Source organism: Aotus nancymaae, unplaced genomic scaffold, assembly GCF_030222135.1.
Source record: "Aotus nancymaae isolate 86718 unplaced genomic scaffold, 86718_ANA_hifiasm-v0.15.2.pri h1tg000020l, whole genome shotgun sequence".
Taxonomy (NCBI): Eukaryota; Metazoa; Chordata; class Mammalia; order Primates; family Aotidae; genus Aotus; species Aotus nancymaae.
Window position 1 is genome coordinate 45,345,580 of NW_026988432.1, and position 10,477 is coordinate 45,356,056.

Sequence of the window (10,477 nt, forward strand, 5' to 3'; positions counted from 1 at the left end):
CAATAATTTTTTGTCATTTATTAACACACTGTGTCTCGGCACTGTGCTTAGCGCTGGAGGAATGGGGGTAAATGAGATACAGTTTTTACCAAGTAGCCCATAACCAAGAAAGGGAGATACTTGCCATGGGTTTCTGAAAAGGGCCAACCCCCTTTTCCTCTAAATATTTTATAACCTACTTGTAAACCTGATGGAAAATTGGGCAAAAGTCTTGGACAGGTCCCATAAAAGAAGGAAAGTTTCCAGAGTTCTACCTTAGGCTGTGTAAGGGAGGGGCCTCATCTAGTTACTGCAGACAGGGTGGGAGTGAGGGTGGGAAACAGGTCATCTACAGCACTGCAAGTTGGGGCAGAGGAAGGACATAGCTTCTTTCCTGGTGCTGCTCTGGAGAGCAGACAGGTATGATTAAAAGGGCTGCTCTTCACTATTTACAATAGCAAAGACTCAGAACCAACCCAAATGCCCATTAATGATAGACTGGATAAAGAAAACGTGGTACATATATACCATGGAATACTATGCAGCCATAATAAAGAATTAGTTCATGTCCTTTGCAGGGACATGGATTAAGCTGGAAACCATCATTCTCAGCTAACTAACACAAGAGCAGAAAACCAAACACTGCATGTTCTTTCTCATAAGCCAAAGTTGAATGCGAACACATGGACACAGGGAAACATCATTAGAGCATTAGAACAAATATCTAATGCATGCGGGCTTAAAACCTAGATGACGGGTTGATAGGTGCAGCAAATCACCATAGCCCATGTGTACCTATGTAACAAATCTGCATGTTCTGTACATGTATCCCAGAACTTTATATATATTTTAAAAAGGGCTGCTCTTTTTTATGTTCTTATACTTACAGCATGTTTTCATGGGGGAATTTTTAAAAGTCTGCCTTATTGGCATTTCTGGGGTGCAGATGTCTCTAGCACCCAGGCTGGGGTATTGAGGCTGGAAGAAACTCCAGGAGCTCCCAGCTGGGTTGTTCCTCCAGTTCACATGTCCCTAGTCAGTGTGCTTTCTTCACTGCACCTTTCAGAGTCTTCTGGTAGGCTACCTATGCGTTTTGTATAGGGTGTAAGTTTGTTTTTGTTTGTTTTTTTGTCATTACTGGGAGGAGTAAATGGAATTTACCCCATCTTATTGAACGCACATAAAAATGTCATAAAAAGAAAGATCAGGATCTACTCTGTATCTTGACTGTGTCAGTGTCAATTGTGGTTGTGACATCCTACTGTAATTTTACGAGATGAGGAGGAGGACTAGGTAAAGGGTACCCAGGATCTCTCTATATTATTTCTTACAACTGCATGTGAACCCACAATCATCTCAATTAAGAATTTAATTTAAAAAGAGGTTAATGGTCCTGTGTGAAAGATGACCAACTCCACTTACAGTAAGAGAGAAGCAGATTTAAATTACTCGCAAGTATCAATTCTGACCTGTCAGATTGGCAAAAATCCAAATGTTTCACAAACACTGTTGATGAGGCTGTGGAGAGTCTGGAACTGTCATACATTGCTGGTCATCCATTGCCTGGTATTTTCACCGCGTCTGTAGAGGGAAAGTTGGCAATATCCAACAAAATTACTAAAGCATTTACCTTTTGTCCCAGAAGTCTTCTTTGAGGCATGTACCCTAAAGAAGCGTCTCTATAGATATGAAACAACATATGTTCTAGTGTGTGGCGGCATTATTTAGCAAAAGATTGGAAGCACTTGAATGTCCAGTGAGGATTGGTTGAATAATCTCTGTTTACCCATACACTGGAGCACTTTGAAGCCATGCAAAGGGAGCTGAGGGGTATTAAAGTTTTAAACACACACATGGATTGACTTTTCTGTCTGCAACCTGAAGGGCTTCATGGCTTGTAAGTGAAAAGAATATGGCATTAATTTTATAGTATATTTTAATAAGGAAATAAAAGCTATCCAATTAGGACTCATTGGGGGAAATGATGGAGTAATTTTTTAATAATGAGTTTTAGTAGCTACTTATCTAAAAACTTATTTTAAAAGTCATTTCCTGGGAGTAAATATAATTTTTTTCTTCCAGGACCAGAAGCTAAGTATTTTAATCACTAATCTCACTGGGGGAACAAATTGAGTAGCAATCATGAAATCACAAATCAGGAAGGGAACTTGAAAATCATCTAGTTTATTTTCCTTACTTTTTATTAGATATTAATAAAAGCAAGAATCCCTTCTTTCCTTCCCTCCCTCCCTCCCTTCCTTCCTTCCTTCCTCTCTTCCTCTTTCTCTCTTTCTTTTTTCTTCCTTCCTTTCGTTCTTTCTTTCCATTGCTAAGAATGTTCCTTGCCAACAGGCCCTATGTCTCCATACACCTTTATAGCTCCAGCATCTGGAACAGAGTAGGTGCTCAATTAATGTAGGTTGAATGAATCAATACATTTATGCTTTTGTAGGCTAAGTAATTGCCCTCAAAGCTGTCCACATGTGAATTCTCAGAACCTGTGAATGTTACCTTACATGATAAAAGGGATTTTGTATATGTGATTAAATTAAGGATCATGACCTGGGGAGATAATCTTGGATTTTTTGGGTAACCCAATATAATTACAAGGGTTCCTGTAAGAAGGGGCCATAAACCAAGGAATGCAGGTTGCCTCTAGAAGCTGGAAAAGGCAGGGATTTTCATTCTCCCCAAAGCAACCAGAATGAACACAGCCCTGCCAACACTTTGATTTTAGACCTCTGACCTCCAGAGGTGTAAGACGACCATTTTGCGTTACTTTAAGCTACTGAATTTGTGGTAACTTGTTATGGGAACAATAGGAAACTAATACACACACCTATACAAATTAACAAGTCACAGTCCCTTTGGATTATTAGACATACTTTATAAAATGGTCTATTAAAGGGCACAGACAGTACACATTAAAAAAAAAAAGAAGTGGAGAAATGGCCACCTTCAGTAATTAAAGAAATGAAAGTTGATAATGATGAGATATAATGGTATGTCTGTTAAAGTGACAAAATATTATCAATAAGCAGCACTGGTAAGGCCACAATGCCATAGAACTTACTGTACTAATGTGTTCATATGCTAGTATTACTCCAAACATTAATAGAGCGCTTGAGAGCTTATTATGTACCATGCATTGTTTTAAGTCCCTTGACATGTATTATGACAACTGGTCTCCAAAGTAACTCTCTGTACGTGCTGTGATTTTGCCCATGTTACAAATAAAAAAAAGGCAAAGCTTATGTAATCTGTACAAGATAATAGCAAGATAATACAGTTTGCAAGAATGGAACCAAGACTTCTTCCCAAGTAGTTTGATACCTAAGGCCGTGCTTAGTCTAGGAGTTATACCATCCTAGAAGTGCTAGGCCATTCACTTAATTCAAATTCAACAGAAGGAAAAAGCTGCATGCTTCATAAATCTGTTAATTGCAGCATAATTACAAATACAAAAAACTAGGTTGAAGCAAAGTGTATGGATCACATTATGGGAGTGGTCTAATGAAATTACTGTATATAAACAAGATGGTAATTTTTTCAAAAAATGAAAATAATTATAAAGATTACAGAGAAACATGGGAAATTGGTTATGATAAAATTAAAGAATAAAAAACAATTTCAGTTATGATTCTAATTTTATATAAACATTTTTAATAATCTATTAATAAAAAACATTTGGCCGGGTGTGGTGGCTCACGCCTGTAATCTCAGCACTTTGGGAGGCCGAGGCGGGCGGATCACAAGGTCAAGAGATCGAGACCATCCTGGCCAACATGGTGAAACCCCATCTCTACTAAAAATACAAAAATTAGCTGGGCGTGGTGGCGTGCGCCTGCAGTCCCAGCTACTTGGGAGGTTGAGGCAGGAGAATTGCTTGAACCTGGGAGGCAGAGGTTGCAGTGAGCCGAGATCATGCCACTGCACTCCAGCCTGGCGCCTGGTGACAGAGCGAGACTCTGTCTCCAAAAAAAATTAAATAAAATATAAAAAACATTCTACTGTGGTAAAACCATGGGTTACTATAATTTTAATTTCTTAACATTGTTAAATTATTTTCAAGAAGAGCATAATAAAATAATTACCTTTGAAAAAATTCTGACAATTTTATTCTCAATAAAGCATAGTATTGACTCTTTCAATTTAACATTATGTGTGAGGGAAAAGCCTATTTTAGATCCTTTACTGATTTTTTTGTACTTTATCTTACCAAAGAGAAGATGATGAATATTTTTATAGCTGTATCAGTAAAGACATTCTTGGTCGTAAGTAATGAAATAACAGGATCAAACTCACTTAAAAAAGGAAACTCTTAGTTAATGCTGGTGAAAATTCCAGAAATATTCAGTGCTTCAGCCACTCAGCAGTGTCATTAAGACTGACTTTCTCCCTTCCTGGAACTGCCCCCTCTCCCGAGGATGGCTCCCCTCGCATTCCTACGATGGCTGCCAGCACCTGCCAGAGCTGCCTTTGCCCAGGGATGTGCACCATTTTTATCTATGCGTAAAAGAGAAGTCCTGGGTTTCCCTCTGATTGGGCCATTTTAGATTCCCTGCCATCCCTAAACCAAGTGCATGACAAAGATGATGAGACTTCATTGATTTAGACCAATGAGTTGCTCACTCCCATTCCCCTCCTCCTGGAGCTATGGCTGAGATCATTTTTTTTTTTTTTTTTTTTTTTTTTTGAGATAGAGTTTCACTCTTTTTACCCAGGTTGGAGTGCAATGGCTCGATCTCAGCTCACCACAACCTCCGCCTCCTGGGTTCAAGCGATTCTCCTGCCTCAGCCTCCTGAGTAGCTGGGACTACAGGCGTGTGCCACCATGCCCAGCTAATTTTTGTATTTTTAGTAGACACGGGGTTTCACCATGTTGACCAGAATGGTCTCGATCTCTTGACCTTATGATCCACCCGCCTCGGCCTCCCAAAGTGCTGGGATTACAGGCGTGAGCCACCGCGCCCGGCCCGGCTGAGATCATTTTCATTCCTACTCAGTGGGAGAAGAATGAACGGGATTGATGCTGGTGTTGTAGCTATAATGTCCATTATGGAGCGTTTACCTTTTTAGAGAGAAATCACAGGCAAGGCCCTGACTCTCTGACCAGGATCCTGACTGTGAGGTTCCCAAATCCCCATGTAGGACCCCTGTTCCCTGTGCAGGCACCAACTACCCCAGCAGTGCCTGGACCCAGGCAGTTATCCCATCCCTTGCTGCTGCTCTGTGGGGAGGCCTAGAAGAGCAGAGGGTCTCTGCCTTTCAAGTCCCTCAACCCACACCTTCTTAGTAGGTTTTGGTTGTCATTTCAAAAGAAGCAACCCTTGTTTTGATTCTGGCCCTAGTCAGAAGGACACTTTAAACAGACTGGTTCTATTTTTAAATATTCCGAATGACTAAGTCATTGAAATCACTCCACGGATGCAGAACTTGCCACTTGATATTTGAGCAAGGTTACCCCCAAGAGCTGGTAGTTTTCTAGTGTTTCCCAACAAAATGGTCAGTTTCTCATATATTGGTGGGTCATGGTGCCATTTCTCATGTCTAAGTGAGAGGAAAAACCCACCCTCATAAAGCCCATGGGCTCAGGAAGGGTTCAGATGAGAACTGTTTGCCTACCTGGAGTCAAACTTTTCATTCCTTCCTTCCAAATATTTATGAAGAATGCTGCCCCATCCTGCTCAAATATTTATTGAGCACTGATTGTGTGCCAGGCACTGTTCTTCAGAGACTTCGAAATCTATTCTCATATATTTTCCAAATATACTTTCCTAATGAAGTCAAGAGTCATGTTCATTGAGCTCAGCACAAGTCTTTCTTCAGGCAGCAGCCCAGGCTCTGAGGTCAGCCTCAGCATTCTTTCCTGAAGCCTGTTACTGCACATCCACACCATGCCTTATACCCAGTTCCACCACCTTCTGCCTCCTGGGGAGTCAAATTAGTGGCAGCAACAGCAGGTGGGTGACTGCTGAGCCTGGAGGGAAGCGCCATGCAAGTGTTGATTTAAGAAAGTGTTGAACAAGGAGAACACATGGACACAGGGAGGGGAGCACTATACACGGGGGTCTGTTGCGGGGGAGTGGGGGGGACAGCGGGGGGGGGAGTTGGGGAGGGATAGCATGGGGAGAAATGCCAGATATGGGTGAGGGGGAGGGAGGCAGCAAATCACACTGCCATGAATGCACCTATGCAACAACTTTGCATGTTTTTCACATGTACCCCAAAACCTAAAATGCAATAAAAAAAAAAAAAAAAAAAAAAGAAAGCCTTCGTGTGACCCATCTCTCCTTCGGCACTTGCATTGATTGCCAAAGATGTGTTACCGTCTGCCTTGGCTTTAAATTAACTGGGGCAGTTCTAACCCAGAAAGAATGGGGAGCCAGGAAAATGGAATTGATTCTAAGCTGATTTCCATTTTGAAAGGCAGTAAGAAGATGTAATGGGGCTCAGGGAGGGGTGTGTTCTATGAAGTGTGAAGTCAGAGGAAGGAATCGGCTGTAAAGCTAAGGGTGCGGGTGGGAAATAAACATTCGTGGGAAGTGCTGCCTCTGCTGTAGCTCTTGGTGGACCAACTGCTGTTAGAAATTCCCTAAATTTTCTTGTTTGACAGGTGCTATCAAAATGTTTCAGGAGGTATTTGTGGTTTGTGATTAGGCTTTGTGACTTTTGTTTTCAGAAGATATCTCAGTATTAGGGGTTTTTGTTTCCTGGCTGTGTGTGCACACAGTGCTAGCTTTGGAGCTATGAGATTGGAAACTGGCCTGATTACTTCAGGCTCAGTGTGGCTAAAATTGGACTCATTACCTCTGACTGCAGATCCGTTCTTCTGCCCGTATCCGTGAGCTCAGTTACTCTCTCATCCATTCATACTGTTAGTCAGGACGGAAGCCCGAGACTTCCTAGACTACTCTAATTCTCTCACAGCCCACGACAAAGCTAGCATCACTCATCTGGTGATTTTCTATTCTAAATACCTCTATAGACATCGAGGAAAAGAGGAAAATATTTAAACATCCTGATACCTGAGAACTGGCCTCAATGTTATTACATGCTAATCTGGCTCTCATAGCTGAGCTGTGTTGAACCCTTGGACATAATCTCACAGAACATCAACATCAAACAAGGTTGCTCTGAGACCATGACAACATAAGACAAAAGCAGAAACCACCGTGAAACCCACAAAATACCAAACGTCACCCTCTCACTAAAACAAGTAACTACTGCTGCTTTATAAATCACACCTTTATCTCTACCCTGATCTGCCCTTCCTATAGAAGCGCTTGAGATACCCAATCATAGAATTATCTGCAGTTCCTTAGACTCTCCCCAAAATTACCCAAAGAAAGCCCACATCTTCTAATAGGTTCTTTCTAACACTGTGAGGTGCCCCACAGTTTCCCATGGAATATGTTTTCTCTTGCTGGAATGTGTAATACACCCAACTGATTCGACTACAAAGGTGTGTTCCTGGGGGATGTGGACGGTAGTGTATTGACACCATTCTCTCCTCTCCATTTCTAGTGAAATCCTGTTCTTTATCATCACCAGCCTTTATCATCAGCAGCAACAGCATCATGTGTGGTTTTCCAGGTTCCAGTGCTCTCTCCCTCCCAGCCTTTTCCATGCACCATGAGATTACCTCACTCACTCCCACCAGTGGATTATGTGAAACTTTCTGTTTATTAAAAATGGGCCACAGAATATAATGTATTGACAACATAAACTCCTAGATATAATGCACTGAGAAGATCACAATATCATTTCTGTAGTATTCTAACAAAAATGCATAATCCCATTCCAGTCATAATAAAAACCTCAGGCAAATCCAAATTGAGGAATATTCTCAAAACAATTGATCAGTACTCTTCAAAAATGTCAGTCATGAAAGACAAGTGTTGTAAGTTGAATTGTGATCCCCAAATCAATCCCACAATTCAGTGTGTGACCTTATTTGGAAATAGGGCTGTTGTAGATGTAATTCACTAAGACAAAATCATACTTGTCACAAAAAAACAGATACTACATGATTCCACTTACATGTAACTGAAGTAGTCAAATTTATAGAAACAGAAAGGAAAACAGAGGTTACCAGGGGCTGAGGGGAGGGGGTAAAGATGAATTGTTGTTTAATGGGTATAGAGTTTCAGATTTGCAAGATAACAAACTCCTGGAAATCTGTTTCACTACCATGTAAACATACTCAACACTACTGAACTGTACACTTAAAAATTAAGATGGTAAATTTCCTGTTACATTTTAAAAAATTTGATATACACACACAACACGTGTATAAATATATATTGATTTTAAAAGATGAGGTCATGCTGGTTAGGGTGGCCTCTAGTCCAATATGGCTAGTGTCCTTATAAGAAGATAGCCATGCAAAGCCAAAGATGCACAGACACACAGGGCGACTTCCCTGTGACAAGAGAGGCAGAGACTGTAGTGATGTAGCTGCAAGCCCAGGAAGCTTTGAAGAGGCAAGGAAGGATTCTCCTCTACAGATTTCAGAGACAACACAGCCCTGCCGGCATTCTGATTTTGGACTTCTGGACTCTAGAACTGTGAGACAATAAATTCCTCTTGTTTTAAGCCACCCTGTTTGTTGTTACTTGTTACAGCAGCTCTAGAAAACTAATACAGCAAAGAAACACTGAGAAACTGCTCCAGGTTAGATGAAACTAAAAGTACTTTTATCAGTGTTCTTTTCCTCATTTTGATAATTCCACTATGGTCACGTAAGTGGTTAACATTAAGAGAAGTTTGGTAAAGAGCTCTATGTACTATTTTTCTAACTTCTTTGAAAAGCTAAAACTAGTTCAAAATGAAAAGTTAAATAAATATGGTGTCTTTTTTTTTTTTTTTTTTTTTTTTGAGACGGAGTTTCACTCTTGTTACCCAGGCTGGAGTGCAATGGTGCGATCTCGGCTCACCGCAATCTCCGTCTCCTGGGTTCAGGCAATTCTCCTGCCTCAGCCTCCTGAGTAGCTGGGATTACAGGCACGCGCCACCATGCCCAGCTAATTTTTTGTATTAGTAGAGACGGGGTTTCACCATGTTGACCAGGAGTGGTGTCTTAAGCTGTCTGTGCTGCTATAACAAAATACCTAAAGATGGGTAACTTATAAAGAACAGAAATCTATTTTGTACAGTTCTGGGGACTGTGAAGTCCAAGATCAAGGTGCCAGCTAGTGAGGGCCCAGTCTCTGCTTCCAAGATGGCACTTTGGTGCCTCTTGGAAGGGAGAGACACTGTCCTCCAAAAAGGGAGAGACACTGTGCCCTCACATTTTGGGAAGGGGAAGGGCAAGAGAGCTGAAGCCTGTGTGAATTGACTTATATAAGGGCCTTAATCACGTTCCTGAGGGAGGAGCTCTCACGGCCTAATCAGCTTTTAAAAGTTCCACCTCTTAATACAGGCATCCCAATCTGAAAATCTGAAATCTGAAACGCTCCAAAATTCAAAACGATTTGAGCTAAAACAGGATGCTCAAAGGAAATGCTGAGTGGAACACTTTGGACTTCAAATTTTTGTATTAGGGATACTCAACACCACTCTGCAGCTGCTTCTCACTCGGCTTCCAAAACACAGCTCTGGGCTCTGGGAAGGGAGAGGAGAAGACGGCTAGAGAGAGAGACAAATACACTTAGAGGTAGGGACTAAGTGTGCAACCTGTTTTTTTTTTTTTTTTTTTTTTAACATTTACATCTAAAACAATAAGAAAAATAGTCCCATCTCTGGCATTGCTTCCATCTCCAAAACTGCTGAATATCTGTTCTTACCTCGGAAATGATTTTCCAGGCTTTAGCAATCTAGCATCTTGAAATATCAGGGTGGTTAATGGGAAAAAAATCACTAATCAACTTCCAATAATTTTTACCTGTAAAGTCTAGATTCATAGTCTCAGGGCATCCACTGATTTTAACAGTGATCCCTGGTTCCCTAAAGATACAATATGTGGCAAAGGAGATCCTTTAGAAGAGGTAATTGTGAAGTAGCCTCTCACATATAAATGTCCCATTCAAATACTATGTTTGAGTGTGCCTCGCATAGACATCATACGTAGTTCTTTCTTCTTATTAAAAAGGGCAGGGACATTTTATGAGAATGAATACCCTTCTTTAAAACGACACTATTGTTTAAACTCTCCCCTTCGATATCCATACACATATACACTCACACCGTTATATGACATCAGAAAGGAGTTGTAACACAGAGGATATATGCAGTAGTGTGCTGGAATCGGCAACTAATGGCTTGTTTGAAATTTTCAGAAAAGTTGTGAGCTGGTTCTTGAATATGGCATTAGCTTTCATTTGAACAAAGGTAATAAAGAGTCAAATGTTATTACTTTCTAATTACCCTAACCTTACTCAAGAGGCTGTTTCTATCTATTGTATCTGTATGGTAGAAATACTCCACTATACTACTGTGTGGCTCTTCCCAGCTCTGCCTTTAGTGATATCATGGTGGTAGTTTGAAATTGCCATGG